The sequence below is a fragment of the Colossoma macropomum genome, unplaced genomic scaffold, assembly GCF_904425465.1.
Source record: "Colossoma macropomum unplaced genomic scaffold, Colossoma_macropomum, whole genome shotgun sequence".
Lineage (NCBI taxonomy): Eukaryota > Metazoa > Chordata > Actinopteri > Characiformes > Serrasalmidae > Colossoma > Colossoma macropomum.
This window is the reverse complement of record NW_023495808.1, coordinates 240,080-267,475: the sequence shown is the minus strand read 5'-3', so window position 1 is coordinate 267,475 and position 27,396 is coordinate 240,080. Positions and strand designations below refer to the sequence as shown.

Genomic DNA, 27,396 nt, shown 5'->3' with positions numbered 1-27,396 from the left:
TGTGTAGTCCATTTTCTCCTTGCATAAGAGTGACAGGAAATCAGAGCAAAGGTGCAGCAAGAAGGCTAAACAGAATCCTGAGGCAGAGCAAGTACAGCTTCTCAGAGTAACAGAGCTGGGGTAGCATGAGATTCTTACCCTGTGCTAGGGCTGCTGCAATAAGCAGTTTTAACAAATTGATAAATCAGGGCCAAGTTAGTAAGAAATATCAGCATTTTTGTTCTTTAAAACCACACAAATTTCATAGTTCAGCGTTCAGCACTTCTGTTTTTGCCAGAGGAGGTGAACAAGCCTCCATGATCACTAAACTAAAAGAAAGAAATGTCATTAAAATACAATAAACACTTTAGGGCTGATCTATTAATGATTTGCACCACTAACCCTGTTTTGGCAGTAGTTAGTGACAGTACAATTTACTATATAGATGCAACGGCCCTTTAGCACCCATAATAAGATCAAAGACACCGTCACTGATCTTTGTGCCTTTGATTCGTTGCATTTGCATTCATAGGAGACTCTCACAGTGAAAATTTGAAGAGATTATTATAATGAGGCTGACAGTAAATACTGACTCGAAGATTATGCACACAATTTAACACCTGTGAGAAGCTTGTCTTATTCTTAGTGCTTATATGGTTGTCATTGTGGAGCTCAGAGATGTCCAGCAAATTGAAAGCCTCTTTCCGTCAGGTGTTAAAAAAGTGTCTGTTGTTTTTTACTGTTTCTGGCAACAGTATGTCAAATATTGGCTTGAACTCATGATAATTTTAATTATTATGTTATAATAATGATGTATTTTCTCAAAATAATGAATTTTCATGAAATAATTATACTTTCTTAAAGCACTACAGAATGATTTTTTTTTGTTATAATTGAAAGAAGTAGCATTACTTAGTTGTTACAACTATTTCAAATTCCAGAGGATATAAGTCATTATTATGACTTACTAAGTATAATTATTGGTTAAACAGATCATTATTTTAAGATGAAAATTAATGTGTTAATAAGTTTCTACTCAGCAACTAAATCTTCTTTAATGATAAAGCCATACAGCGTCATAATTTTTGCCTATGACACAGGTACTCAGTGAATAATGCTGTTCTTAGCATAAGGCACTTTATTAAACCAGAACGGACAAATTTTGATAAAATGTCAAGTGGCCCAAGCTTTACCCTGTTTAGTGACATTAGTGACAACAGCTGATGCAACACATCTGATTCATGCACAGTGTGTGTACTGGAGCCCAACACACTAAACAGCCAAAGATTACACTCAAGGGAGAGAAAGAGAAAGAGAGAGACACAGAGACAGAGAGAGGGAAGCAGACAGTGAGTCAGAGAGAGAGGAACAGAGACAGACAGAGAGGGAGAGAGAGAAATGTGAGGAAGACTGAAAGCTTGTCTTGTCTATTCTGTCATCTCTTGGCCCCTGGGTGTGGGTGAGTGGGGGGGTGGGTAGGGTGTGGTGTTTGTGTGGATGTCCCTGTTTGTGTGTGTTTGTGTTGTGAGGAGGAAAACTAGACTAATATAACCAGACAGAAAGGCTAAGAAAACCCCCTATAAAATATCTTTTCTCTGAAACCCTTCAGACTAGTGATAAACAGTTAACCAATTAACTATTAATCTACACATAAACAATTGCTTTACCAACTTAATTTAATTCATTTAAATTCCAATAAACAATATTTGAATAAGCCAGGTTTATCATTCAAATTGAGGAATGTTTTTAATTGTATGCATGAGGGCGCAATAGGCAACTGATTCTGCCAGATAAGCCTCCCACAGAAATCAAGCACCCAGATAAAAATAGTGAAGCATGATGAAAACAAAGAAAGTGAACAACTATTTCATCCATGCTCTTCAAAAGCGTGTGGAAGTCACGTATGAGTGTACAAAAGTATAGAGAAGGACATGGTGGACAGTGAGAGCTAAAGAGCTACACTGAACGAAACCTAGCCCCGGTCATGTCATGTTTATGTTTGTTTTAACTTGAGCTAGTGATGAGTGGCAAATATTACTTTAGTACTTTAGAACATAGAACGTGCCGTAGCCCAACATTGTATATTCCAGTCATTTCATTAACTGAATCATATAATCATGAAGCTTCTCAGTTTAAACAAAACCCTGTTTTTACATGGGATGTGTTTAATATGATTAAACTGTTTACTTTATGTCTGGCCTTACCTATCGGTACTACATTCCACAGTCTTTACAAGAAGCACCTTTTAAATCTTAGTGCATTAATACAGACTGATGTGCAAGCTCAAAAGTGTGCATATATAAGTATTTGACTATCGCTTTGAGCATTAGCCAATCAGATTTTAGATCTAGGAGTTTCTAACCATAATTGATATTTTGATGGGTCTTTGATTTTAGGCTTATTTGCTAACAAATAATCTGACTAATGATGGTCTGCTTCCTCAGTAATATCTGTTGATCATTACAGACAATAATTTCCTTTTATTATAAAATAAAAGAACACCTGTTGACTAGAAATGCACCAATGGACAGGTGTTGAATGGATCTTCAACACCTGGCCATTGACTTTTATTATAATGGTGTTTCAAGTCAGGAGGTTCTTTGTTCTTTTACTATGCACAAGTAAGCGTGTCAAAATGATCATCTGAGTTAATCGATGATGTGCTAAAGTTGTGGCAGATAGAGATTACGTAGAAAATAGGTGGAAAAAACCTCCTTTAAACTTACATCACAATGATCAGTATGCATCATATGCTTGATGAAGCGTTTTTTTTAACTGACTCTGAGTTTTAGAGGAATTATTTCGAAAGAACAAGTTTTATTTAGAGTAAAGAAGAGATAGTGAGTCTGTGTGTGTTATATAAGCACAGTGCTCCATGGGACTCTTAGGTACTTAAGCACACACACACACACGCTGAGCACTGGGCAGGGGTGAGAGAAAGTGGAGCAGAAAATTTGGCCCAATCATAGATGGGCCTGTAACAGCAGCAAAGCATGCTGGGAGGAAACGCCAGAAGAGACGTCTGGAGTCTAGGGGAAAATTTTAACACACCACTGGGCCTGATATTTACGCACACACAATATAGCACAACCTTTCTCGTTCAGTTCAGCTCTCCACTCATTCCAGCACAATGAAAATAACACAACACCTTTCAGCCCAATATTCTCACGCCTACACAATGTAATAGCACACCACTACTTAGCCTGCGTACAAAACGGGCCACCCTTTTCTTTCAGTTTAGAAAGTAAACAGCACTTAACTTCTATTCAGACAGGATTGGTTTCACATGGGGAGATGGGGTAATGTAATTTTGTTATATTTACTAGTATGTCTGTCATTTTTATGGACCACGCTTCAGGAAAGGTGCCAGTGGCTTTTACCTACTATAAAACAAACTGTAGAAATAAACTTAGGTTACATTTTTCTGGTGCAAATTGATGGATCGGTAAAAATATTATCACATTCTGTTGAAAAGTTTTCATGTCCTTTCTCAAGTATGATGGCACTTGAAGAAGTGTTTACATTCTCTGTGTCCAAATTAAGCTGATCTGTACTGTAAAATGACAGAAAAAAACCTTTTATGTGATGATGTTCACGGCTATAAATTCTCAAGCTAATGACTATGCTAATGACACACTTCACTCACTTAGCTTGGTAGATGGTTAAGATAAATGAAAAAAAAAAGCTAAATTAAATGTTTCTATGTTTTTTACTCTTTTTTTAAATGAAGACAGGGCTTCATTAGTGTAACCAAGATTTCTTTTCCTGTGAGAATCGGTCATAAACATTACAGATATCCTGTCACTCCATCTCCACATTGAAAACTAATCCCAACTGAATGACAGTTTAGTCTAATCTAATCTAAGATATTACATTATATTAACCTATAATGCCCAAAAAGTATTTGGCCACTTCACTGCAGTAGTTTATGATCCCATCACTGAACACAAGCTCACTGACAGCATTGTAAGAAAAACATCCTCAGACTTTGACATTTCCACCTCTGTGCTTCACAGTCCTTTTAGTGCTGTCTGGTTGCACTTTTTCTCCAGGCTTTCTCCACACAAAGAGTGTACCATCAGTTCGATGTTATGCCAAAAGTGTTTCTCTAAAACAAATATCATTTTGTTTAATATTTTTAATATTTTAGGAAGAAACTGTATTACCCTAATATTACTTAACAGCAACTGCTGATTAATGTCCTCTCTGGAAAATAAATAAACTTAAATGAACTTGTTTGTTTGAACTTGCTTTGAACTTGACGGGTGCAGCAGCCTCTTTCCTTCAGCTATCATGCTGGATTTCCTTCAGAGCCAGTCAAGCATTATAGTCACCACTGTGTTATTTTAAAATCACAGGGCTTATGTTTGGATTGGGAAAAAAACATATATCCAATTTCATCACTTAACATAATTGTTTACACATGATATTCTAAGAATCTTGACTAAAAATAATAATAATAAACAATAATCATCTAAACCCGGCCCAAAGCAGTGCTTTTCTGTGCTAATGAATATGTAGATATTCAAATCAAATTCACACATGAATATGCAACACATACTCAGCACGCGCACACACACACACACACACACAGAGACACACACAGACACATTCCCTCACTCTCCACAAAAACTGAACTCAATGTGTGTGTGTGTGTGTGTGTGTGTGTGTGTGTGTGTGTGTGTGTGTGCGCGTGTTGTGTCTTTGTGTCAGCACTCCTGTTCCCCTGAGGTTTCTCTACAATACTGCAACTCAAGCACAGTACTGCAACTCAAGGCTGCCAATTCTAGCGTAACACACACACTCACACACACACACACAATTGTCAGTGTTTAATGGATCAATCTCCAAATTGAGAGAGCAGCATAAAACCTTACACTGGAAATGAGTATTGATCAAAATGGCTGCTAAGAGGACACAGACGCGCGTACGCACACATATACACACGTCCAGTTTTTTGTATGAAGGGGAAAGTGAAGAATTCCAAATGGAAAGACCATTAAACATTGTACTACTGATTCAACTATTCTGTTTCTAAATCCAATGTGTGAAGGTGTTCAGCAGTGTTTAGCTGCTATGCTGCTCTCAAATGAAAGCAGTTGGCAGAGAGCGTTAGAAGAACCTTGACATTAGACACTTTTAAATCCAGGCTGAAAATGTTCCTATTTGAGCAGCTTTCGGCTCAGTTTAAAACACTGTCAGCTCTACTGCACTTCTCTCCTGTAACGGCACCTTATTGGCCTAATTTAAATTTTTATTTGACTTTTAATTTAATGTTTAATTTTTTCTCTTTAAAATCTATTGGTTTTAAACATGTTTCAATCATGATTTTAACTTCTATTATTTTTGTATTTTCTCATTTGAAGCACTTTGAATGACTACAGTGTATGAACGGTATATTTATATTTATACAAACTTGCCTGGCTTTGCCTTCACTCCTGAGTGTGTGTGTGTGTTTCTTAACCCTGCAGTGCAAAAGACTTCATCAGAATGAGGTTTCAATCTGGAAGATGCCTGCAGCATCCAATTCAAGTGCTGCTGGTTAGAACAGTGTCGCTCAGCAAACAATAGACCTATGAAGTTCTAGAATGGTTTTCTTTTTCGCATATTGCCACCTGCCCCCTCCCCCAACACTGTCCACACAGAAAAGGCACTTTCAGCTGCTGAAAATAGAGGTTTTTGAAAACACTCTCCAGGGTGAAGATTTCAGTGTTTTTGTCTAGATGGACAAAATGCAGATTTGATGGAATGGATAAAAATAAAAGCAGAAGTAAGACTTTAAAATGGCTGCTACTATTACATGCAGGGGTGATTTAATGCACGGGTTTACCTGTGCAGAAGCCCAGGGGCCCTGAGTAATTCAGGGCCTCCGACTGGCTGATTTTTATTTATTTATATATTTTTTTTTACTTAGATTTATTTGTTTCCCCACCACTCATATACACACATACACCAATGACTTTCTTTATATGTAGATCACTCATATCTGTGACTGCAGATTGGCTGGTTTTACTCAAAACATCAGCTCTGGTGCTGATTGGTGGCTGTATTGGACTTGACTTGAGAACCAGAAGTTAGAACCCGATACTTATAACAAAATGTAGGAAAGTGGAGCTTAAACAAAAAGCTCAGAAAAAAGGAAGTATCTGACAAGAACAATTAAAAAAAAGAGCAGACTTTTATATTTCAGGGCTAAAAGGTATGGTACAAGGTAAAATGTGACTAGGCTAGTAACGTTAGCTGAGGTGAAAAAGATGACTAGCATTTTAGATTGCCTTCTCAGTGTACATTTTAAACCTTGAGTGACTATGAATTGACTTAAGTGGCTTTAAGCGGGCTGGTTCTGGGTTTAAGTTATTACAGTAATGAACAATGATGAATGGCAGTGCTGGAATTCGCTGACTGGCGACGGTGATGTGAGCACCTTCATTAAAAACAAAGCTTTTGAGTTTTTGGATGCCGAGTGTCCTTCAGTGTGCGGATATATTAGGTGCTGGTTCTGCTGATCGTTAGCCATGTGACTACATCTTTCCATCTAAATCTGGTGTTGGTCTAAATTTGTGCTCAGTTATGCTCATTTTATGGATTTTAACTACACCCATAGGTGCAAGTTAAAGCTACCTGGTCATATGTGTTTTTGGAGACCAAATCCCATTTGATTTTCACTTGATTGCATGAAAAGCCAAGTGTACACATGCATTGTGCATTGTGATTGGATCACCATATTCAGAGGTGGTCAAAGACAGATCTTGACCGCATTTGTAACAAATGTGTTTTCACCATCCATATACAATTAGGTGAGCGGAATGAGTACAATTAGGTGAGCGGAATGAGTTTTTGACGAGAGTTTGTCATGATTTAGGCAGTTTGCATGTTGCTAATTGTTGTCTATGAAAATTACTCCCTCAAGGAACCACCAACATAAATGTACCCTCAAAAAATCCTTAATGTACATGAATTTTAAAGGTAAAGGTGCATTTTTGTATCTCTTTATAAATGAACTGTTTTAACTGGATAAATTAAAATAAAAAGCCTGGAGTCAATACAGGTTGTATGGAGTCACTGCAACTTAAAATTTAAAACTGCAGCAGAATATAATTATGTTCCCTGTTTAAAGGTACTGAAGACGTACCCTTGAGGGTACCATCCCAGTGACAGTTTAGTGCCCTTTTTGAAAGTCTATACCCATCTCTCTCTCTCTCTCTCTCTCTCTCTCTCTCTCTCTCTCAGTCTCTCTCTCCCCCTCTCCCTCTCATTGCTCATTCTTCTCATTCTTTGTTTTCAGCCATGTATGAACTTTTTATTTGCAAGTCATCTGGCCCACCTGTGCACACAGACACATACACACACTCTCATACAATGCTCAAAGAGTGGTTCAGGTTATTGAGTAACTCAAAGGAGATTATGATCACTAGGGTCAAACAGAGAGAGAGAATTGTTTTATCTCCTTTCTTTTGCTTTGTTTGTCATAATGATTGGTATAGTCAGATACTGGGTCACTAAGAGGCCATTCGCATTGTGAGCATGAATGTGATAAGTGAATAAGTGAGTATACATGTGAATAATGATTATTAAGTAAGCAGTCTGGGAATTAATTTGACCATGTTTGTGTTGAGCAATTCTTCTGTGTGTGTGTGTGTGTGTGTGTGTGTGCGTGTGTGTTGCTCTGCATAATGTCTCACAGATGAATGTATACCAGGAGCTGGAGGAAGGAGGTGAGTTATAGAGGAATATATCTCATACTGCACCGCTGGAAATAAACACCTTCTAATCCTCCCTCCAATAGGATCTATCTTCATGTCCAGCACAGACCTGTCTCTCTTCTGAGCTTAGCTTCCTTCAGTTTGCAGGCTAGACATAGCTGGGTGAAGTGCAGTAGATAATAGATAATAGATAATAGACAAGGCACCAATCTGATAGCCAGTATTGGTTTCATGCCGATACCAGCAGAAGAGGCTGGACTAGATTTCAGAAGAGAAACAGAGAGAATCCAATCCAATTGCTTGTAGCACAACACAACATAAAGTGAAGTTAAGTAGGTCACATGATAACAGCAGTGCACAATTAGTTTAATGTTATCAAAAGAACAAATTAGGCCAGTGTTGTGTGTAACATGTGTATTTCCAAAGTTTTTTTTTTTTTTAACGGAAAAGTTAATTTCCTAAAATGGCACACAAAAGTTTATCACATTGTCTCTAACATTATAACAGACTCTCCAAAATTGGAGGAAAAATTTGTATTAAAAGATACAAAGAAAGTTGGACCCCTAACCCTAACAACCACGCAAGACCTGGAAGACCACCGAAACACTAGTTTTTTGTCTATGAGAGATAGGAACAAATCACTCCACTCTTGCTTCAGATAAGAAACATCCACCAGTGTTTCTGTCCATCCTTCCACTGTGAGAAGACACCTCAGAGCTATGAGTCTGAAAGCTGTAGTTGTAAAGAAACTGTTACTAGAAAAGAAAATTTGCAAATTAAATAAAAACAACAGTCCAGGCCTCAACGTCACTGAATGTTTTTGGGATTCCTTGGATCATGAGAAGCAGACCACCTGGCAACCAACCTCTAGGACTGAACTTTGGAAGTGTGGAAAGATATCCTTACAGATTTCTTTGAAAAACTGAAAGCAAGTCTTCTGAAAAGTATGGAAGCAGTAATAACACTGAAAAAACTGACTTTTTAATTTTCTGTAAATATGTTTTCTGTTTTTTTTCCAATGCTCAAAAATGAATAAATGGTAGTTGATGGCTCTTTTGACTGGAAATTAAATTAATAAGGGTGGACTCTGACTTTCAAACAGGACTGTATGTTTACTCTATAAAGTCGAATAGATGTCAGGTAGTAGCTATGATAGCAAATTCATAGCTTTGTTTACTATATAAGGTCATAATAGCTTAATTAGTAGCTATTATGTTTACTGACAAAGTATTCAGAAAGTATTACAAGAAATTTTACAAGTCCAGAGTAGATGTAACCTGAGTTTATAGTTGTTATTTTTACAAACTCTTCACTTATATACTCTTGAATTTTTAAGTATTAGAGACCCCTTTATTCTCTATGTTACAGAACAAAAAAAATCACATTCTGCATAGCATTATGCTATAATTTTGTTTGTGAGAGAGGCAGAGAGAGTGTTTGTGTGACAGAGTAGCTTGGCTATGCTTGTCTCTCTGGTGTTTATATTCTGAGCTCCTCTGTTTTTATTACTGAAACATTCAGCCTTGGAGATGACTGTATACACAAGAAGGCTATGTGTGCAGTTGTGTGTGGTTGTGTGTATGTGTGTACAGGATGCAGGATTTTGCTGGGTCAGAGTTGAGGCGTTTCTCAGGCACTATCCAAACATGTTAGTAAACCACCTCAATACTCCACAGATTTTTGGAACATTCCAGAAGAAATACACACAGACACATGACACTGCAGGCATACACATTGATCTACTTTCATTTTTAGGTTTATCTACCTGTTCGCCTCACATTGTTATATTTATCACTCTCTGAATTCATGTCATTCCTGAAGTGGTGGCTGTTTGTATGTCTCACAAACATACACATTTGATACATGTCCAGATGTGACCATTTTGGGGTATTTTTGGGGATTTCACTCTGTACAGTTTCTAACAACTACCTAACATTAACTCAGTTTTTTCAGACTGACTCAGTCCAGAAAACTCCCTGCCCTTGACTTGATAATTACCTAATGAGTTGAATTGGGTGTGTTAGCCCAAGAAAAAACACTACAGTGTGTAATAGACGGGGTGATATGGGAACCACTGAACTAGAGAGGGCATGATACCATTTCTTTTTTTTCTCAATGTTGAGTTTTGACTGATATTGATGCTATTAACAAACAAATGATCAAACAACAAATAAAATTAGTTATTTAACTGAAGCACTTCCATCTTATGGTACCATACTCAAACACTGTAATAAATACATAGCTAACAACATGACACTACAGCAATAAATTTGTGGTTAACAACATGACACAACATGACATTTATTTACTTTCCAGTCAAAATGGCCATTAAGTACAAGTTATTCATTTTTCAGTGTCTGAAAAATAACATATATTTAACAAAAAATATGCAGGAGGCTCACCAACAAAATATTTAATGATTTTTTTTCAGTGTTTAGTGTGTCCACCCTTTGCATTTATCACAGCTTCCATTCTTTTTGTGAAAACTTACTTTCAGTTTTTCAAAGAAATCTGCAAGGATGTTTTTCCATACCTCCAGAGTTCTTAGAAGTCTTAGAAGTTGGTTGCATTTCCTGCTTCTCACGATCCACGAAATCCCAAACACATTCAGTGATGTTGAGGTCCGGACTCTAGGGTGGTCAGCCCATTGTTCTGAGAACACCAGCAGCTTCTTTACTTCATTTGCAAATGAAGTAGAGCTTCTTTTTCTTGTATCTCTTAAATATGAAAGCTTTAAGTTCTGTTCATCTACTGTCACATATTTTACTTTGGATTGTTTTATATCTTATCTCTTTAGAAATACCTCTTGAAAAAACTTGTACTTTAAAGCTATTTTGACTGGAAATTAAATACATGAAGGATTTTCTCTGACTAATGAACTACTAATACAGTAAACATAATAAATACTGATCTGCCAATTAAAATTAATATAATAGTATTAAATATACTGCATATTTTATAGAATAATTTCTCAGTAGTAGCATACAGAAATACAGAAAATCAATTCATTGCATTCCAGTATGTGTGCAATGTGAAATCAGAACAAATCTGATGTGTCTATAACAAAAAACAGTGAATAACGCACTAGTCAATCTACCTTACTTGTTGCTAGGCAAGGTGTTTGGGTCATTTTGTAAATAAAACAATGTTGAATGGCAACAACCTCAAAGTAAACTAACCATCCTGTTGCAGCTTGCAAGCTGTCAAAGTGATTGAAAACTAACAAATTCCACTACCAAACCTCATCAGAAATAAAATGCTGAACAAAATAACTATAATAATTCCCAAGATTTTGTGCACATTTGAGTGTAGAATTGTTATGAAACTACTGAACCTATTAAAGAAGGCCATGCAGTAACTGTGCCATTGTGAGAGTAATCTAATAATGACCATGCACAAGAATACAGGAAGATGTTGCCCTGCATCCTGTCCTTAGCCAGACAACTAATAGCCTATTACAAATCCTGAATCTTGCAGCTTTTCACCTTTCATGTCTTTCTCCATGGATTTAGTCTGGCTTTTCCCCAACAGGGAAACATTTGTGCATATTTGTACATCAACATCAATCAAAAGGCCCATTTCTGTAGTGTCTTCTATGGTTTTTCCTTTTGCCCTACATGCAGTGAACCGCAGCTGAACAGAGTGTGCCAAATGGTTGTAAAGGAATGGCAGCGGAAATGGCTCCCAGTTAGGGTAATGCCATTCTGAAACCATGGAGCAAAACACAGTAAAAACAAACATTGCAAGGCTCAGGGTGTCTAAATAAAGAACCTCATACTGACAGCCACTGCTTCAAAGAATGTCTAGATTAGATATCATTCAGAGTGATCTTAAACATAAAGTGAGTTATTAGCTCATAAGGTCACCTTTGGACAAACTGTACATTCCAATAAGTCATTTGTCACATGACTGGGGTATAAATCAGACAGGCCAGCGTTCCTAGCATCACTGTTAAACTAAGTTTTGAAATGTGCAAAACAAGTGGCCTCACTTGTTTAATTGTGACATGATAATTGGCACTAACCATGCTGGTTCTAGCATCTCCCAAACAACTGTCATCTTGGGCTTTTCAAATAAACTGTTTCAAGGGTTTAACAATAACCAAAAATTACCAGTGATCCTGTGGATGAAAACAGCTTGTCCATCAAGGGTCAAATTGAGAACGGTAAGAAATGCAAGGAAACAGAAAGACTACAACCAAATCACATCCTAATTCAACACTGGTGTGCAAAATGACATCTCAGAATGCAGAACTTATCCAACATTGACTCATTTGGGCTATAATAGCCAAAGACCATTATAAGCTGCCTGTCCTGATGAATCCAGGTTCCTTTTTGCACGATGAAAGGAACAGAATTTGGCGCAACCAACATTCTAACCATGAGTCTATTGATTCATTCTGTTTGGTACCAACAGTACAGGCTGGTGTATCTGAACATCAATGCTGACCAAGTTCATCCCTTCATGGCTACAATTTATTCACACTTGAATGGACACCTTCAGCGTGACAATGCACAGTGGCACATAGCACAAATCTTCACAGAATGGTTCCAGGAACATGACAGTGAGCCTCCATTGCTTCAATGGTGTGCGCAGCCCCTGGATGTCAACCCAATCGAGCGTCTTTGGGATAAATCCATTGCAAGGGCCGGAAACAGTAAGACTGTGCAGCCGTCCAGTTAGGGCAACTGCAGAAGGCAGTCATTTCCATATGGTACAACAAGATGCATCTAGCATCTTGTAGAATCCATGCTCTGGCGACATTACCACTCTTTTAGAAGAAAGGCAAACACAAAGTTTTCACTAAAATGTTGTAAGTAGTTTTGATTCATATTTGTATGATAATATTTGGTGTTAATATAAAGAACTCAGGCCATTGAGAAGAAGTAAAAAGATTTGCAAAATAACAATAATGATAATGTAATTATATTATATTATATTATATTAAATTATATTATATTATAGTAGTGGAACTGTTTTAAGTGATATTATTTTTAGAGAACTTCATTTTTTTTCTTCTCTGTTGTAGTGATAGGACAGTAGGAGAGTTCCAGAATACTGTTTGAGCAGCTCTACTGTCCAGGGCCTTGGAGAGATATTTATTCTAGTTTACTGTCTGGCCTGATAAATGGCTGTGTTCAAAAAATAATCTCAGAGCTGGCAAAAAGTTATCAATGATCAAGGTGATGGAGCATTCAGATCCATCTGGCTTGAAACTGAAGGGCTGAAAATTGACTTGTGGGCTAGTGTTTCTAAGCACATAACAAATAAATAAAATAAGCAGTAAATAGTTCATGGGGGCAGCTTTAGTTTACCACCATAAAAGGAAACAGACTGGTGGTAGAAAAGCTGTTTTTTTTTCTTTTTTACATTTTTCATCAATCATAAAGACTTTTTAAGTGACAAAGTTTTGCCAAAAGCAAGACAAGCCAAAATTATACTCTAGTTTGTAATTTACACAGTGAACTATGTTTTCTGTTTTGTGTTACCACCCCTACCACCCCTTAACCATCACTGCAATGCATGACCTCAAGGAACTTGTGGCTTTTAGAAAACAATAGAGTATGATAAAATACACTAGGGTTGAATAATTAATAATTAATGTGATATGTTGATATTCTTTTAGTCAAAATTTATTCTATGAACAGTGATATGGTTTTCAAAACAATTGGCATGCAAGAATTCAAGTGATGTATGTGGTCATTTGTTTGTATATTAAGTATTTCACAATGTCTTTGAATTTGCTTTAGCCAAAAGGATTACAGAATTTTTTATAATAGTTTTATGACACACTTCTATAACCTAAGAATAACTCAGACAGTCTGCATTGTAGTCAGTGTAGTTACTGAATAACAAGCCTTAGTATGTAATAAGTCTGGGATTGTAAGGGGTTCAGATATTTTGGTTGGCCCCTCCCCAGGTTCTTAACAACTTGGCTGAGTAGAAAACAGGAGCTTCAACATTCTCTGGCTTCATTTGACTGAAGTTCCCCCTCAAGCACATCATATTAAACTAAATCACCACACTATATTGTGTCCACCATCGAGAGTCTTTAGCCTACATACAATGCTAGCACCACGCAAAAGATGTAGATTTTATACATAAAAGTAGATAAATACAGGGTAAGTTGCCATATTCTCTTGATATCTAATGCTTTATGTGTCATAATTAAAACACAAAAACAAACAATATTATTAACAGGAATTACATATGTGGACACTTTGTAGTGTAGACAGATAATAGTCAAGTAATGTTGATACAAATAAAAAGAAGCTCAGTGTGTTGAGTCAATGAGTTTTCTGTGTTTCTCTTTTAGCTTCTCAATACAATATGACAGTGCAATATGACTGGTGTGGGGTATTTAATGGAAAATATCATGAATAATACATGCAATTGAATTTTTTTTACAACCATCCTGCTACCATCTCTTCTTGCATGATTTCAAAAAAAGTGGAGAGGCCATGCTCCCCACACACACACACATTGTTTAAGTTGGTAAAGGACCCCTTTACTGTTTCATCTCCATGCAGAATCCAAACACTGCAAGCCTCAACGGAACTACACTAACCCATTATGCCAGTATTGACCTCCTCACAGCAGAACTGGCCTACTCATCACCCTGATACACACACATGGGCGCCTACATACATGCACGCACATCACCACACAGCTTAAGTGCATGTATGTATTATTCATGGCTGTGACAGAAATATATCACACTATAGTACGTTCAACTGATGTATAATTTAACTCATGCTGACCCTCATTTTCTGCAGTCCTAAACAGACATCGACAAGTCTGGTCATGCAGTGAGTGATCATTAAAAGAAAGCTGTAAATCATTGCTGATGTTTAAACACCATAAGCATGCTTTTGAAGATGAAACCCAAGCATTTGAATTGGCCTACGACACCATCTTTTATGTTGAGCATTTTTTAAGACTGTAGTAACAGAAAAGTTGCATGTAAAAAGGCATATCCAGACCAAGGATATGTATGATTTTCTAAAACGGCAAACTCAAAAAAAGACAGCCAAGCACACCTACAGGTTGTAATGCAGACGCTATGTAGAAGAACTGTAAGATGCTGTCTAAGATGTATTGGATGTGCATTACTGACCATAAAATAAGGGTAATGTGAAGTTGGTGGTGATATGCCCACCACCATGACTGCCATGTTACCACTGCAGTGCTCTGGTGTTTCAATGTTAATTCCAACCCTAGTCTCAGTATCTTGGGTTGTGCAACATACAGCTGTATGCAAAAGTTAGAACACCCTTGGTCAAATTACATGTTTTGTTGATTTTCTTTATGTAAGTGAAAGTATGTTAACTATTTCTATTTAGAATTTCTATTTTAAAAAAGAAAACCTTGTAATTCCATTTTATTTATTTATTTATTTTCATTTTTGTTACATCATTTGTTAATAACAGCTATGCACATTTTATGACAATTAAACCAATAGAAATGATCCAAAACTTTGAATAAACTTGAAACTTGGCTGTCATCATCCCTTAAATAAGGCCCATAAACAATCCATGTTAGCTAGCAAGCTAGGTGTTTAGCAGTGATAACAAAGTGAAAGCATATAACACATTTTTTCTTAACAATGCTGAATACCAAAGGACGGATTTGAATATGGTATGTTAGATTAATTTGACTGACTCGATAAAAGAGATTTAGTGCCTTTGTTGGATTTACAAATAAGCTGTACTTGATGTGTTTATTAACAAGTCATGGTAGAGGCTTAATCTATTAGGAGTGGCCAACACTGTGAACGTGTTGTCATGACAAACTAATTGTCCAGTGTTTGAATTCCCACCTGTGGCTCACATTTTCTAAAAAAGCTGGCAGATGTCCCTTAAAGAGAGTTCATTCCAGAGCAGTGGTCTTCATAAACTCATGAATTTCTGTAACACCACCAGCTAATAAAGTTGTAACTGCAGGTGGTAACTGTTCCATGTTACCTGATGTACCTATTATTATGATGTATCACCAGCCAGACATTCTCTTATACTGTACGAGCACAAAGTGTACAACGTTAACAGTAAATATATAAATGACATTTAATTTTCTGTATCATAATAAGTCACATAAAACTGTTGCATAAAAGTAACATTTGTTTTCAGAAAGTGATGTCAGTGGCCCATCCTACCTAGGGATCACACGATACTAGTTTCTTTGCTGATCCTGATATCAATGTTAAACTATGAGTATCAGCCAAAAAAATGCTTTAAAATTATTTTTAACTGAGTCACTTCACTTAAAATTAGCATTTAAAAGTAGTCTAACATGCACAAACTACTCAAACATCCCACTCAAGGACTCTAATACCCCACAGAAAAAAACACAGCTAACAACATCACATCACACAATGTGAGTATAAGCTGTTTCTCGCTAGATGTGTTACAAGATTTAATCTGATTCATTCTTTTTCTACCTATTTTTGCAGTATTCACAGGGAGATACATAATTTACTCTTGAAAAACTGACCTTCGAAAGTCTAAGCTTGATAGCAAGTAGTGTGGTGGCCAGTTTAGCCTGAAATATTCCATCCCGTCACACTCCCTTCCATCACAAATTTAATATAATATGGTTGTACTTATCAGTGTTACTTGGCACAAAAAAAGATAAATGGTTATAAAGGTAGGAAATCTGCTTTTGGCAGAATGTGTAATTGAAACTGGTAAGTCCAAAAAATGGAAAAATGTATAAATTAAAATAGCACATCCACTTGGCACCAATCTCGTGGAATGACGAGACTGTGGAATCTTCAGGAACAGGGTTGGGTGCCCTTGTGCTAAAATACCACTGACAAACTTGGGCAATGTTTTCAGAAATTTAAAAATAACATAATGTGAAAACATGCCTCAGTGAAAATCTCTCAAACTATAACTGTTAGAGAGTTCAGGATGTGACCATACGGCAGGATAAGACTTCTGTTTTGAATATGGAAACTATGCATGGAAACTTTTGTCATGATAGTTTGTTTTGGTTTGTTTGTGGGTTTTGCATATTAAAAGTCTGTTTCGATCTGACAAGCATGACCCACAAATCTGCTCCTGCTCACACAGAAGGTCACTCTGTCTTTCTCCCTCACACCTACACACACATGCTGTAGCTTAAAATGCTAAACCGACAGCCTAATTGTAACCTCACTAACCCAAAGGAAATCTTTTTAGTTAGTTAAATGTTAACGTGGTGGGGGAGGGAGGAGGGCACACACACATATCCAGAGACGTGTGTGGAAGGTAGCTCTCACACATGCACACCTCTCAGAGGGCCTTAGTGGACAGGTGGGGTCAGTGGGGCTCTGGTCTCTGATTGGCTGTTGCCGTAGGAACCATAGGACAACTGCCATTCTGGCTCAAGCATCCCAGTTGTCCAGGCCATTGCCATAGCAACCAAGAGAAAAATTCCATGATGACACACAGCATAAGATAAAGGTGAGCACATGTAAAACCCACCATGGTTTCTCTAATCCTGACAAAAACAATGCTGAATGTTGTTTTATGTCTGAAAGTCATTTGTCTCAAATGTGCGTCTCTTACACTCAAGCTTTAAAATACGACCGTCAGAAGCTGCTGGAATTAGTAAATATTACAAGCCATTCAACATCAGTTTTAGCTGAGAAGGTGTAGAGCCTTTCAGCTTGTAGAGCGAGACCGTGGCATCGCCTGAAGCAGCTGGACTGGCTCTAACAATTTGTCATTTGGCATATTTGTCATATCATTAGTAAAGCAGAGTGAATCAGCGTTTTAAATGTTTTATTGTGTTAATTGTAATTCAGTACAGAGTCCGCTTAATATTACTACTTAACCCCCTGAATAAGGTGATTTAGGCAATCAAAATATCCTCGTTATTCTTTTAATGCTGGTTACAATCTCATTTGCCGCATTCTTGTTTAAATGTTCCTGTTCCACCTAAATGGAGCAAGAATGTAACTAAAATGTAACTGACAGAATGTAACTGCTACACCATTTAAAGTGAAACGGGAAAATTCAAACAAGAAGTTGGCAAATAAGTAGCTGACTTCAGCTTTGTCGTTTTACACTGCGAGGATTTTTTGATAAGGAGATTTAAGCTCTCAAAATATTCTATCCAAATATCCTATCCTATTCATGCGGTTATGTGGAGTTTTATGTATGTAAATATCCACTACGGTAGGACATTTTGACAAGGTAGCAGAATTTTTCAGAACATGTGGTTAGTCTCCATCCTAGGACAATGACTAACAGCCAACCCTAAGACACTGGATTTTGCTTCCACTCTCTTTTCCTCATTAACTCATTACAATCTGATATCTGCCCCTTTGATGATAAACTAGATTAACTTACCTCAGGCTGCAACTCACTACACAAGAGGTAAAGGAATCAACATGTTTTGGACTGTTTGTTTTTCAACTATTTCAACTAATATACTAGATGAACCAGTATATCGCCCACTACTATGTTACCTTAGTATCACATTAAGCAAAATGGCCACATCTACGAGGAGCTATCTATTTCACATAAGAATATGAAAAATCATACATTCCTAAAAAACAAAGGCAAATGACTAAATCAAAAGACCTATGAGGTACCCTTCATGTTTTATGGTAACTGAATGCAATAAACCAATCCTGTAACACACTTACATGCATTTAGCAGCCTCCACAAGGGTTATGCTATTAGGTCTCAAGTAGGTTTTGTGTAGCTTGATGAAAGAGAAAAGTCAAATTAGCATGCTCTCACGAACGCCAGTTTGCAGTTAGTTAATAACTGTAATACTACTACATAAAAAATAAACAATATGTTGCTTTAATAGTGTGACAGTGAGACACTGTGTATCCTTGCTTTTTCATAACTATGTAAAATAGCAAAAATTTAAAGTTAAAATGGCCAGATAAAGGATTTAATCTCATCCCAGCCTGCTTTTTTTATCCGTTCCCACTGCTATTTATCAGGGGATGACTTAAGTTTAGCTTATACAAAAGCAGAAAAATTTAATTTCTTCATCATGTGCAGCTTTTTCTGTTTGAGTGTGTTTATCGTTTTGCATCTCCTCATTTATTTCCCTGCTCTGTAGGTGCCATCAAGGAGGAGGATTTGGAGCCATGCACCCATCACATCTCTACTTTTATTAAGATGGTGAGGACCATCTTGAATCAGTAATATTGATTGGTCTCCTGACCAATGACCGCCAACCAACATATCCAATAAAAAATGAATAATGATTCACCCTTGCTGGAGCAGAGCAATGATGTGGAGGCCCGGCAATGCCGAAGCCCTAGGCGCACACATATTCACGCAAACACACACACATCTCTGTGAGGTCTACTGAGGAGACTGTATGATTGAAAGTGTATCAGATATGTTTGACTTAACTGTCCCTTTTAGCTGCTCATCTCAAATTAACAAACGCACACACGGAGCTCTGCTCGTTCGGCCTGTCTCTACCTGTCAGCACAACTCTCTCCCTCACTGTCTCCCTGTCTCTCTCACTCTTTCTTCTCTTTCTCTTTCTTTCTTCCACCTTCATACCTATATCTCTTCTGTACACCTCCCTCCCAGTAAATTTCACCGATTCTGTGGTCAAATTGATCTCTAGTGTTACCCATCAGACCAATCCGGTCAGTGCATTAAATGTTTAAATGCAACAGATGCCAGCGCTGCACCATCAACTCAATAGTACTGACATCCCAAGTACATAAACTATGTGTCCATATTCACATATACATAGCTTCTCCATTCAAAAGTCTCTGAAAGAGGGTTTTTACACACTCTGAAAACACAGACAGTCACCGTAATGGCTCCATACTAGACATGTATTGCACTGTTTAGGTGCAAATATTCTTAATTCAAGCCCTATGTAGTGCACCATCTATGAAAAAGGAAGCCATTTTAGATTCAGCCATAAAGCTCCTCTGGAGGAGCCCTAGCCACCATTTTCAGGCACTGTGTGTGTGTGTGTCTGTGTGTTTGACTGTGGTACCAAATTCTAGGCCTTCCTTCTTATTATGGTTACATGACCATACAGGTATGACCCAAATTTATCAGACAGATATCAAAATTCTTTCTGATGGACAAAAGCCTCACATTCCACTTTGATGGGCTCTAATTGAGGATTTCAGTTAAGTCAAAGGGATTCAAGTGGGTTTCAGGTTGGCTAAAGTTGCATAATCGCATTTGCTACAAAACCCAGAATCAACTTGGGTTCGTAACTGAGTTCAACTCAGCCCAATTTCAACCATGCAGAGTCAGACCAAATACAGCACTCGGGATTGTACTGTGTTAGGCAGTAGTTATTCTCTAGATTGCATTTACTGGACTCCGTAAGCCTCCTTCTCTCCTACTCAGCAGTCAGACTGCAAACTCAGACACCAGTTTGGTGCGATGTAATTGTAATTGTTAGTCTTTAGAATGCCCCCCCCCCTTTTTTTGGTGCATTTGGTTTGTCAGTTCTTTTTCTAAATGTTCTAAAGCCACCTCAAACATTTGAATGTTAGTTACTGGTGTTGTTGAAGGGACTTTTCATTAAAACTGTCATGATTTTGTAATTATGCTACAGTACTGTGCAAAAGTCAGAGACCAGCCTTCATCTAGAATGTGATTCTCCTCTCTCTCAAAGATAAAAGTGCTGTTTATATGATGGCGAGAGTTTTGGTGGTCTACCAGGTCTTGCACTGTTGATTGTAGTCCGATTTTCTCTATATATTTAAAAAGTTTTTTTAACTCCAGCTTTGGAAATTGTTTTTTTCATTTTCTTCTTTTGACTTTCCTCTTTCTTATGCAAGTGGATATTTTATATTTAATTTCCTCAAAAATATCTCCTGAAAATTACTTTTTCACAGTACTGTATTTACTTTTTGTATGTGCTTTTTAAACAAATTCAACAATATAGCATATTTGTGGACCACCAAAGTTCTAGCTCTGGGACCCAGATTCTTTTCCTTCTGAGCAGATACAACAAATTCAGCAAATTCTGAGCTTTTAATCTAGATTGACAGTGTCCAGTCTGAACAAGTTTATTCTTTTTCACAAAATCCAAAGGTGTATCTTGTTGAGAAGTGACCACACCACAGGAGCTTCTTCAGACATGTGCTTATGAAGGACAGCATACAAACTAGGTGACTTTTCAAAGAGCAGAAAGTGGTCGTACCATCTTCTCAGACCAAAAATATTACAACTATGATGCAATTAAAGACCCATAAGCTTCTGCCTCCACTGTGCTCAGTCTGTAGCCTACTGAGAGAGATCTATTTGCGTGCAAATTTCAGATCGTTATAATAGGAATAAAGCCAGCAGGGTAACAACCTTATTCAGTGAGTTCTCTCATTAGAGTCACTGAAGTATGTATGTGGAGAAAATTGTGTAGCCAGTGAATCGGTTTCATCTTTGTAGCCCTAATCAGGAATAGCCGCTCTGAGTTATTGCTCTCTTAAAAATAAAAACAAAACGAGTTCTGTGGATAGTAATGACATAGAGGAACTGCTTTTGGTTTCCTAAAGAATCTTTCAGTGGATGTTGCTTTATAGAACCACTTCTGTAAATGAGAGATTCTATACCAACAGAGATGGTTAAATTAGCCAAAAACTGCACTAAAGTAAAAGTACTGTTAACTTTAAAATACTAATTACTCAAGTAGAAGTAAAATAAGTCATTTAAATTATTACTTAAGTAAAAGTATGAAAGTACCTAGTAAAAAGACTATTCAAGTAGCAAGTTCTCAATTAATATTCAAAATAGGACAGCAAAATCACAGCCTTATTTAGGCTTATCTAATAACTTACATAATGTTGCTTGCGTTACTTTTGGGAGAAAAAGAAAATGCATTTGTAAGCTTTGCGTTCTTTGTAGAAGGCTCTATAGATAATCACAATTTTTGCTTTCTAGACTTTATTAATTGAACATATGTCTTTAGTTTTTTGGGATAAACCCTCTGTTGAAGAACAAAGTTTCTAATTTGGCTACAGTGTCAAAAAAACAGACTAATAACAAAGTCTGCTCAAAATAATAATAATAATAAAACCTAGCCAGGCACTGGCAAGCAAATTTAGCTCAAGATGTGAACATTGAGATCAATTTGTGCTCTGTGGTCACTAATAACATTATTAATATATCACAGCTGAAGTAAAATAACTTTTAGCATTAGCATCATGTATGATGCTCTTTGCTCACTAGTTAGCCACTCTGTTAGCTGTTAACTCCATCACACCCCGTTACCCAAATACATAAATTACCGCGACATGTTTTCTTAAGTTGGATGTTGAGTTCTTAAATGCTAAAAGATCCACATGTTTAGGTTGACAAAGAAGGCAGCACATGATATAACTATTGGTTTTGGTAGTCTGTAGAGAAAACCTTGCCTCAGTAAGAGGCTGGGGGTGCTCTCCTTCCACTGCACCGTCCATCATTTGAACCATTGCTGCCTGGCAATGTGCTGAAATCTCTGGTTCTTCCACCAAGCCCGCCGCTGTTAACAACTACAGCACCTGTAATTTACAGTGTACATATGACTGTGTTTGACTGATCAAACAGTCATGTAAGCTGTTTTTGATTGGTGAATGGAGTCGCATAAGATGTATACTAATCCAAGATTAAGTCAAGAACAGCGTAGAATTGTTCATGTTTAAGAGTGTAACAGAGAGCAAACATGTATGGTAAAAGTGCAAAAATCAGTGAAAAAGATGATTAAAAGATACAGAGAAAATGGGACTCCTAACAACCATGCAAGACCTGGCAGACCACCAACACTGATACCATCAGACAAACAGCTCCTAAAACTTTCAACTTTTTCAACTGAATACATAAAGGATGGTCTTTGACTTTTGCACTGTAAATGGTAAATGTACACGTTTTTGTTTTGGTGTGTATCCAAAAGTCTTTGGCACTGCAGACGACTGGACTCAATTTCTGATTGAACTGTTAAAACTCCACAGTGTGTCCTTCCTACCTTCACTGCACAGTTTTCTCCCATAAGCTCCCTATTACTGCACACATCTCATGTCCTGATTCACTCATTACTACACACTGTCGTGTGTGGTCTGATTTGCTCTAAGCAGAGTTTGTCGTGTTTAACCCTGACCTACTGCATTATAAACGACCACCATACATGTGACCAGGAAGCAGACCTGCTGCTTTGGTCAGTGTGTGAAAGCTCGTTCTTATTTCTCAATGCAAGAGAGATCACATTCAAGATAAAGCCATCTGTAAACCCTCCAACTGCAGTCTGGCACAAACACTCATAAACACCAGGCTCAGCAGTTATTCTCCGGTTTACAGCATGGTCAGTCATCTGAGTGAAGGTGTGGAGGTGGGGTAAGGACCTGAAAGGGACCACTCTTCCTAACAGAGATTAACCTTTAAAATTGTGCTGTTGTATGAAAACTTTGTAACTCCAATTTTTTATATATTTTTTGTTTATTTGTTTTAAACCAACTGAAAAAGCTAGTTGCTCTTTACACTGTAATGAATAAAACAATATAAAATTGAAATTGGATGGGACAAAATATCATTACATTAATGTATTGACAAGACATGACGTAGAAGAAACAGAGTTAATTTATAGGTGTATAGCAATACACTCGATTCGATTCAACTCACAATACTGAATTCACAATTCAGTATTTTTTTTGTATCTTGAACTAAATTTAAATGAAGAAAAAAATTATGACTATAATCAGCTTAGTAACGACACTGCAGCTGTGAGGCAGTACAGGCACCGGACTACACTGCAAGTTTGTACTCATGTTTGTGCATAAAGTCCTTTCTAAGCTCTTAGTTAACACTAGTTCATTCTACTAAATTTGGCTGCATCCCAAATCCTGAAGTCATATCTTAACTAGTACTACTGAACTGTACATTGCGTGAACATGATGATAACCAGTCCATAAACGTGTATGACGGCAGCTCGCTCAGACTTTTTCCATGGTAAAAATATTCAGTATAGAAGTGAACGAGGTGTACAAGTTGAACTGAATAAAACTGAATACCCGTCTGTTATCTTTCTTTAATTCTTTAATGTTTCCTTCCTTACGACGACTGAATATGCAGCTATTTCATACGACAGTTGCTAGCTAACCAACACAGTAGCATTAGTGTAGACATTTCAGTAGCTGTTGATTCTCACTGAACTGAAGCTGCAGGTGCCAACTTCATGTTAGGGTGATGACTAGAGCGGTCAGTAAAATGACAGCAAACAGCATTTAGCTTCAAGCTTACTTACCCAAAACAGTCACTTTCTTTTATCTTCTTTGTGTGTTTAATGTGGTTTCCACTGGTCCCCTGACAATTACAACTACTTAGGGGGCGGTGTAAGTATTAAGTGACTGGGTTTGATTTAGTAATGTATAAACCTGAACTTAACGTAAACATTTACATCATAGCTAGCCTATGTCTGAACTTATGTACAACTGTGGCAACCAGGCCCTGAGTGAATTTGTTTAGTGCTGACTGTGTTCAAATAATTAATTAGAACTGTCAGAAGTTTGCATTTGTCTTACCTCTGTTACCTCTGTTGTTTAGAAAAAAATGTCTTCTATTCAGTGCAATACAATTTCCCACATTTGCCCGTTAAACAGTCTTACAGAGGCTGACGCTTTAACAGAGAAATAAAACATTTCTAAAAGGTTCTAATAATTCTTCAAATGAGGTTCTATCTTCTGCTCTGGATCAGTGAATGATGAATGATTTGTGAGAGATTCTAGAACCTTTAACGTCACACTGATACCCATGTTCCCCCTCTGTCTCTGTTTGCGCATCTCTCTCCGCATCTTTCCTGCATTATCTCCCCAACAATGCGCGGAATTCGCCATTTTGCCTCCCAACTGTTGATCCGTCGCTCTGATTCGCCATTTCACATTTATCAACTGTTGCCGCGGCGCCCGCGCGCGCCTCTGCTAATTCAATAAGACGCTGCTTTTTCAGGAACGTGATACGCGCGCTCGCGTTGGACACAAAAAACGACAACTTTTATTTTCCGTCGCTGGCTTTGCTTTCGAAAGCCAGGACTTGCACGGGCTTGTTGGCTTCCTATTCGGCAGCTTTCTTGCTCGATTTTTCCCGTTCTACCTTAAATGGTGCAGCAGTTGCATTCCGGCGCCTGAGGCTGCATCATTTAAGGTGGAACGATGAAATTCGAACATGATGCTGCCGAATAAGACGCTGACTTCAGCTTCGTACCGATTTCGGTGTCTGGTCGCTCCGATCAGCCTCGAGACCCAGTCCGGACACTCTAGGAACGTGTCTCGGTTTAGTATTCCGCGCGCGACTCCCCCCGCGTGCTGGCTCAGGCGTGCGTGACTCACTCAGTCGGCGTTTCGTTGCGCCGCGAGCCGACAAATCATGAAGCGCTTAAAGGGACACTCCGCTGATTTTTCAAAGTTTCTGCATAAGTAAATGGTTACGATGTAAACGGTCATTCAGAGCGGTTTGGTGTTAAAATGTACCCTGCTAGAGAAACTTACCGAGTCAGAATCGCTCACAGTAGTGGTGATGGGAACCAGACGTCCACCTCTGGCAGCTCCCTCACAGACAGTTATTACATAAAACGGTTATGAATACTATGACGTCTGAAACATTCATTTACGATTGTTTTGAGACGATTCTGGCTCTAAAACACAGGGTATTATTTAATTCATTCATGGTGGAGGGATACATTCAGGACGTTGTGAGGCAACATAGACCCCAAAGAAAACTTCCACTATTTTACCATCATCATCATTAAATATAAAACTCAGAAGATGTGTAGGTTCACGGGTGGCTCTGGATAGTAAATAAAATGGCGATATTTGTGCTATGCAGACGGCGACCCCTGGTTTCCATCACCACCACTGTAAAGAAATCTCTACAGTGAGCCATTTCACATCATACCACTCTGAATGACTTTTTTGTTTACAAGGATTTAACTCTTTTCAAATTTTGAAAAAAAAAATGGAATTCCCCTTTAAGTCACAAAGAACGCGTGCGCTTGGTCCATTGTTCAAACCGCGCCAGTCTCGTTCTTCAGAGCTCCACCAACTGTAGGCTGATAGACTGGCGGGTTTGCTTAACGGATTTAATCGAGGGGGTGTTTGTGAAGCCAATGATGCTCTGATGGCACTTACGGGGTTTTTTTAGCGCGCGCTTGGAGCGTCCACACTGCTCGGGCAGACCGTCTGGCCACTCGGCTCATTGTCTGCAGCGCCTCTTCAAGAGCTTTAATGTAGGTCTGTACTCAAACGGCAGGTCAACAACTGTAATACACTAAAGCTGACCAATCTAAAAAAAAAAGCCCGTGAGCTGAAGTGACGGGCACGTAAATTAGGCGCCAATCTGCTGAACAAAAAAAAAGCCCATCAATTCTCCATCCACACCCTGCACGCACTGCGCATGCGCTCCACTGAGACAAAGGATCGGGCAATTACTGATGAAATTCGACACAAAAAAGAGTGATCACAAACGTACAACAAAAGACAGTCTACGCTCTGAAACGTGTGCAAAAAGGCGGTCGAAAGCAAGAATTCATTTTAATGGTTGTCAATGTTTTAGTTGCCAGATACTCCTTTTTTCAGAAATAAAAGACAGTGCGATCAGATAAAGCAAATGTGTTCATGATATGCATTATTCATGCCCTTTTATATGAACGGTATTGTGCGCGCTAGTGCGCGCGTATATATGCGCGCGCCCGCCAGCGCGTGCTTGTGTGCCAGTTAGACGTAGCGCTGCAAAATGTGTCACACCTCCACACTAAGACAAAGGGGTGTGGTGGAGATGGACGTTTCTGCCAGTTTTTTGGTTTTTGGGTGAACATTTAAAACGTCATCAGTTTTCAAAACAAATGGCATTCCTGTTTAGATGCATTCCAATTACAAATGTCTGCTGAAACCAAAGAACTAGTTTAATTAATTAACTACAGGTCAACAAGCGGCATATTAAATCAGTGTCAGTGATCAGACGCGTGCGGTAGTTTAAAGGCTTAAAATGGTATGAATGGCGGCTGAAGCGCTCGATCCGAGTACAATCCACCGTGTCAGTCAGACAGAGAGGCTGCGAGGCTGCACGGTACACGCCCCTCTCTCCGCTCTCAGCCTTGATTCCACAGTATTTCAACCCAAATTCGATTCGAAATCGTGTGATATGATCAATACGCCCCATTCACCCACTGATTCACCACCACTGACAGAAAGTCTGCGATTTAACTCAGATCCGTATCAAAATGTTTCAACATGACAGAAAAACCTTCCAAAGAACGAGCTGTAAAAAGATAAAATAATGGGAATATTAAAAGGGGGTTCTAACGGAGTGGACTGATCTTACCGTCGGCGGTGGTCTTTCCCTGGCGACCCTGTCTCGAGTATCTGCTCGCTTTTTTGCTGCCTTTTTCCCTCGTGCGCGTGGCGGCGGATGGTGCTTATTCGGGCTGTCCAGTCTAAAGCTCGCGCTGCATTTCTCTTTCGCGCGCGCACACTCTCGCGCATGGAGGTGGGTGGGTAAGGGGGGGGGTGCGCTGTTCGGCCCGGGGGTGGATGGAGTGGGGGGGGGAGGGGCGCGCGCTCCTGCCTCCAGCTGGGACAGGAGCATCTCACAGAGATCAAACATACCAGCAATTTGTCTTAATGCACACTTAGAGACAAATATAAAAACATGCTTTTCTTTTATTTTTACTCAATGTAATTCATACGATTGAGCACTAAAATAAAACGAAGAACCATGATACAGATAAGACAAGGACAAACAGTTCTAGTTTGTGTTTCAGA

At 38.3% G+C, this 27,396-nt stretch overlaps 1 protein-coding gene across 1 annotated transcript in view; it reads right to left on the bottom strand.

Annotated features, from left to right (window-relative positions):
- basp1 (brain abundant, membrane attached signal protein 1) overlaps nucleotides 1-27,111 on the bottom strand; it is a 35,560-nt gene extending 8,449 nt beyond the window's left edge. The window contains exon 1 of the mRNA XM_036563537.1: nucleotides 26,957-27,111. The gene's annotated coding sequence lies outside the window, so the exon portion shown is untranslated. The remainder of the gene's footprint in view (nucleotides 1-26,956) is intronic.
- Between the last annotated feature and the right edge of the window lie 285 nt (nucleotides 27,112-27,396).